This window comes from Bufo bufo, chromosome 4, assembly GCF_905171765.1.
Source record: "Bufo bufo chromosome 4, aBufBuf1.1, whole genome shotgun sequence".
In the NCBI taxonomy this organism is placed as follows: domain Eukaryota; kingdom Metazoa; phylum Chordata; class Amphibia; order Anura; family Bufonidae; genus Bufo; species Bufo bufo.
The window spans coordinates 478,705-485,449 of record NC_053392.1 but is presented as its reverse complement, the minus strand read 5'-3'; positions in this window follow the sequence as shown (position 1 = coordinate 485,449).

Genomic DNA, 6,745 nt, shown 5'->3' with positions numbered 1-6,745 from the left:
AGAGACCCCACAGCAGTGACTACCGACCAAGACCTGCTCTGTATCTGTGCACTGCAAGGGCTGCAGGACCTGTGATGACGTCACTGCCATGTGATCAGGAGGGGCGGAGCTCAGCAGTGGGGAGAAGAGGTGATGTAGGACCTGTGATGACGTCACTGCCATGTGATCTGAAGAGGCGGAGCTCAGCAGTGGGGAGAAGAGGTGATGTAGGACCTGTGATGACGTCACTGCCATGTGATCAGGAGGGGCGGGGCACAGCAGTGGGGAGAAGTGGTGATGTAGGACCTGTGATGACGTCACTGCCATGTGATCTGGAGGGGCGGAGCTCAGCAGTGGGGAGAAGAGGTGATGTAGGACAAGTGATCAGGAGGGGTGGGGAGAAGAGGTGATGTAGGACCTGGGATGACGTCACTGCCATGTGATCAGGAGGGCGGAGCTCAGCAGTGGGGAGAAGTGGTAATGTAGGACCTGTGATGATGTCACCATCATGTGATCAGGAGGGGCGGGGCTGAGCAGTGGGAAGAAGTGGATATGTAGGACCTGTGATGACGTCAATGTCATGTGATCAGGAGGGGCGGAGCTCAGCAGTTGGGAGTAGTGGTGATGTAGGACCTGTGATGACGTCACCGTCCTGTGACCAGTGCACGGGGCGGAGCTCAGCAGTGGAGAAGGCTGTGCAGGGTGCCCCACCAATGAGACGAGGGTAATGCGCCAGGTCGGGACACATGGGGCAGCAGCAGAAGGGCCATGAGCGATGATCTCTACATGTTCTACTGCATCGCTGTGCTCAGGACACAAGTACAGCAGAATGCTGCGGCGGGGGTGGCAGTGATGTCTACCTGGCCCTCTGGCCCCTCTAAAGCCTATCGGAGGCCGGTGTCATCGTCATCACGGAGCCGGGCTGCACATGGCTGAGGGCACAGACCGGAAGAGGTCCGCGTCCTGCTCCACATCGCTGACCGCATGCTGTTGGGCCACAATGGGGTGGGGATTTACTATTTTGTAATTGGGGGCTTTAAAAAGGGACATTTTCGTACTGGCACACGTTATAAGGAGCCACTAGGGGACATTCATTCCACTGGAGGCACTAAAAGAGGATACATTTCCGTACTGGGTTATAAGGGGGTATTTTTGTACTGGCACACATTATAGGGGGCATCATTACTATTGGGTGCACTGTTACCACATAGAGCACTCTGGCAGAGAATTATTACTATTGGTGGGACTTTTGGGATCACTGTTACTGTGGAGGGCACACTGGCACAGTATGAGCTGAGCTCAATTATTCTTGGAGGACACTATGTTTACAGCAGGGGCATTATATGCTGGGTGCAGTTATTTTTTAGGGCATTGTGTGCCAATAATTATTGAAGGGTCACGATCTGTGTTGTACTAGTATTTTCAGGGGACTGTTTTTGCAGTTTAGCATTAGGGAGCACAGCGGGCACAGTATTGGGGGCATTATCTGTGTGGTACTAGTATTATCAGGGGTTTATCTGTTTCTGCAGTATAGTATTGGGGGGCACAGTATTGGGGGCATTATCTGTGTGGTACTAGTATTATCAGGGGTTTATCTGTTTCTGCAGTATAGTATTGGGGGGCACAGCGGGCACAGTATTGGGGGCACTATCTGTGTGGTACTAGTATTATCAGGGGTTTATCTGTTTCTGCAGTATAGTATTGGGGAGCACGGCGGGCACAGTATTGGGGCACTATCTGTGTTGTACTAGTATTATCAGATGTACAGTTTCTACAGTACAGTATTGGAGAGCACAGCAGGCACAGTATTGGGCACTATCTGTGTGGTAGTAGTATCAGTGGTTTATCTGTTTCTGCAGTATAGTATTGGGGGCACTATCTGTGTTGTACTAGTATTATCAGATGTACAGTTTTTGCAGTTTAGTATTAGGGAGCAGAGTAGGCACAGTATTGGGGGCACTATCTGTGTGGTACTAGTATTATCTGGGAGATTATCTGTTTTTGCAGTATAGTATTGGGGGGCACAGCGGGCACAGTATTGGGGGCACTATCTGTGTGGTACTAGTATTATCTGGGAGATTATCAGTTTTTGCAGTATAGTATTGGGGGGCACAGCGGGCACAGTATTGGGGGCACTATCTGTGTGGTACTAGTATTATCTGGGAGATTATCTGTTTTTGCAGTATAGTATTGGGGGGCACAGCGGGCACAGTATTGGGGGCACTATCTGTGTGGTACTAGTATTATCAGGGGTTTATCTGTTTCTGCAGTATAGTATTGGGGGGCACAGCGGGCACAGTATTGGGGGCACTATCTGTGTGGTACTAGTATTATCAGGGGTTTATCTGTTTCTGCAGTATAGTATTGGGGAGGACGGCGGGCACAGTATTGGGGCACTATCTGTGTGGTACAAGTATTATCAGATGTACAGTTTCTACAGTATTGGAGAGCACAGCAGGCACAGTATTGGGCACTATCTGTGTGGTAGTAGTATCAGTGGTTTATCTGTTTCTGCAGTATAGTATTGGGGGGCACAGTATTGGGGGCACTATCTGTGTGGTACTAGTATTATCAGGGGTTTATCTGTTTCTGCAGTATAGTATTGGGGGGCACAGCGGGCACAGTATTGGGGGCACTATCTGTGTGGTACTAGTATTATCAGGGGTTTATCTGTTTCTGCAGTATAGTATTGGAGAGCACAGCAGGCACAGTATTGGGCACTATCTGTGTGGTAGTAGTATCAGTGGTTTATCTGTTTCTGCAGTATAGTATTGGGGGGCACAATATTGGGGGCACTATCTGTGTTGTACTAGTATTATCAGATGTACAGTTTCTACAGTACAGTATTGGAGAGCACAGCAGGCACAGTATTGGGCACTATCTGTGTGGTAGTAGTATCAGTGGTTTATCTGTTTCTGCAGTATAGTATTGGGGGCACTATCTGTGTTGTACTAGTATTATCAGATGTACAGTTTTTGCAGTTTAGTATTAGGGAGCAGAGTAGGCACAGTATTGGGGCCACTATCTGTGTGGTACTAGTATTATCTGGGACATTATCTGTTTCTGCAGTATAGTATTGGGGAGAATAGTGGGCACAGTATTGGGGGCACTATTGTCACGGATGAGGTATAGGAGGAAACACCAAACTAACAACCAGGAGGGAAAGCCACTAAGCCTCAACGCTAGGGAAAGGAAAAGGTCACCTCCTAGTAAGCCTACTCCTAACCGTATGGGCACCCCTTAAAGGTAGAAATGCCCATACCCTGGAGACCCTAGAGAGCCCTAAGAATATTGTCAGGGCTGAGGCAACCCGTTCCTTCCCCGATGAAGGAACAGGCGTCCCCCTGAGGCCTAGTAACAAAAGGCAAGGATGGGAAAACAAAACACAAACAAACGCGACACAACTTCTGTAGTGATGGAAGAGCAGGAACACCAGAGACAACCTCACAACAGCTCTGCCAAACCCAAATGAAGCTATCTACCGCACAGTCAGAAGGGTGGGGCAACACTAAATAGGGTAGAGTAATGAGTACTAAGCTACACCTGAAACAGGGGATGAGGTCACAAACAAACACTGAATAAAGAGTAATCAAAGAGGCTGTTAGATTCCTCCACGCTCCGCCAGTCTCCTTGATCTCCTGACATCTGTCACAGAAGGGACTGTGACAGTACCCCCCCCCCCTTCTACGGGTGACCTCCGGGCACCCAGGACCGACCTTATCAGGATGAGCTCTGTGAAAGGCCTTCAGAAGACGATTGACATTAACATCGGCCGCAGGAACCCACATCCTATCCTCTGGTCAGTAACCCTTCCAGTGGACGAGATACTGGAGGGATCTACGGAGAACTCGGGAGTCCACAATCCTGCTGATTTGAAATTCTAAATTACCGTCCATTATGACAGGAGCGGGAGGCAAGGAGGACGGCTCAACAGGTTTTTCAACAACGACTTATGAAATACGTTATGAATTTTCAAAGCCTGAGGAAGTTCAAGACAGATGGCTACAGGGTTAACAATGGCAGTGATCTTATATGGACCAATAAATCTTGGACCCAACTTGCAAGAAGGTACCTTAAGCTTAATGTTTCTTGTGAACAGCCACACAGAATCACCCACTCTCGGGTCCGGACCATTCATACGTCTCCTGTCAGCCACACGCTTATACTTGTTGCCCATATTTTTCAGGTTATTTTGAATTTTCCGCCAAATTGAAGACAAAGAAGAAGAAAATCTTTCCTCCTCAGGAATACCGGAAGTTTGAGAACCAGAAAATGTGCAAAACTGCAGATGGAATCCATATGCCCCCCTGAAAAAAGGCAACTTATCAGTGGACTCCTGTCTACGGTTATTAATGGCAAACTCAGCTAACGACAAGAATGAAGACAACTCCTACTGGTTCTCCGAAACAAAACATCTCAAGTAAGTCTCCAAATTCTGATTGGTGCGCTCCGTCTGTCCGTTCGACTGAGGATGAAAAGCCAAAGAAAAGGACAATTGTACCTCCAGCCGAGTACAGAACACTTTCCAGAATCTGGACACAAACTGAGTCCCCCAATCAGACAACCACATCAGAGGGAATGCCATGTAGTTTCACGATGTTATCAACAAACACCTGTTCAAGAGTTTTGGCACTAGGTAGAGCAGGCAATGCTATAAAATGCTCCATCTTACTAAACCGATCAACTACCACCAGAATCATGGTTTTTCCCACAGAATTCTGTAAATCCGTGATAAAATCCATGGACAAATGAGTCCAAGGTCTGGACGGGATGGGTAACGGAAGAAGGGATACGGAAGGCTGAGTATGTGTCGCCTTAGCACGTGCACAAGTACCCCAAGCTGACACATAGTCCTCAACACACTTACGCAGCCCCGGCCACCAAAATCTATGAGAGATCGACAGTGGATCTACTCCCAGGGTATCCAGCAAGCACCGTACAGTGATGTTCCTCGAACACCTTGTGACGTAATTCGGAGGGAACAAACAATTTCCCCGGAGGACGAGTCTGGTGTATCCTCCTGGGCCTCTAACACTTTTGCCTCAAGATCAGGATATAGGGCGGTTATGACTACCACTTCAGACAAAATAGGATTATCTTCTTTAGAATCATCTGCCCCCCCAGGAAAGCTACGCGACAAAGCATTGACGTTCTTAACCCCAGGGCGGTAGGTGACAATGAAGTTAAATCTGGTGAAAACGGTGACCATCTGGCCTGCCTTGGGTTCAGTCGTTTAGCCGACTCCAGGTAAGCCAGATTCTTATGATCAGTAATCACCGTAATAGGATGAATTGCTCCTTCCAACCAATGGCGCCATTCCTCAAAAGCCAACTTAATGGCCAGCAATTGCCTATTACCCACGTCATAATTTCTTTCAGCAGTCGAGAGTTTTTTGGAGAAAAAAAGCACATGGGGGCGCCATTTACTAGCTCCCACCTCGGACGCGTCAACCTCTACCATGAATGGCTGTGACACGTCCGGTTGCACCAGAATAGGGGCTGAAGCAAAACATTCCTTCACTGCAGAAAAGGCCTGTAATGCCGCATCAGACCAAACAGTGACATCAGCACCTTCCCTAGTCATGTCTGTTTTAACCACAGTAGAATAGTTCAAGAAGAATTTACGGTAATAGTTGGTGAACCCCAAAAACAGCATAAGCGCTTTCAGATTTTCGGGTCGATCCCAGTCCAACACGGCACAGAATTTCCCAGGATCCATTCGAAAACCTGAGGATGAAAGCAGGCAACCCAGGAATTACACTTACTGAACTGCAAATACACATTTTTCCATCTTGGCATACAACTTATTCTCCCTTAGGATCTGTAACACTTGTCTCACATGATCCTGATGAGTCTCCATGTCTGGAGAATAAATGAGTATATCATCCAGATATACAACAACAAACCTCCCCACCAGATGATGAAAGATGTCATTGACAAAGTGTTGAAAAACTGCTGGAGCATTGGTTAACCCAAAGGGCATGACCAGATTCTCAAAATGACCCTCAGGGGTATTAAAGCCATCTTCCATTCGTCCCCCTCCTTGATCCTTACCAAATTATATGCTCCCCTCAGATCCAATTTAGAGAACACATTGGCACCAACAATCTGATTAAACAAATCCAGAATCAAAGGAAGGGGGTAAGGATCACGGACGGTAATACGGTTGAACTTGCGGAAGTCCAGACATGGCCTAAGAGTACCATCCTTTTTTTTTATAATGAAAAACCCAGCAGCCACTGGGGATTTGGATGGTCTGATATGTCAAAAATCGCTGCAAAAGTTGCACCACAATGATATGCAACTGACAATACTGGCTAATCCCTCAGGCTGATGTTAAAAACTGAGACTTTAGCCAATGTATTCCAGTCAGGAACACAACAGAGCCCATTTGCACCACCGTCAAGGTATCTCAGCGTGGCATGGGTCCTACCACTAGACGACCTATGGTGTGTGAACACGGTCTGAATGGTGCTAAGATTTAACTCACAGCCAAGCCCCCACATACCTCCATAGTGAGATCACTCATGCAGTGGAAGAAGGGATAGGGCTGCAAGCCCCACCTATAACAGGCCATGTGACACAGGCTACCAGGTGCACTAGAATGTTACCAGCATTGCTCAATGGCACATTCCATACATATAAAGAAAAATCACTAAAATAAAGTGGCCTAAATGGGAGAAAAAACCTCAAAAACCCCAAACACTGTGGCGTGTTTATAACCGGGGGAGAAATTCCTCCGCATGTGATCCGTTGCTAGCGGCAAT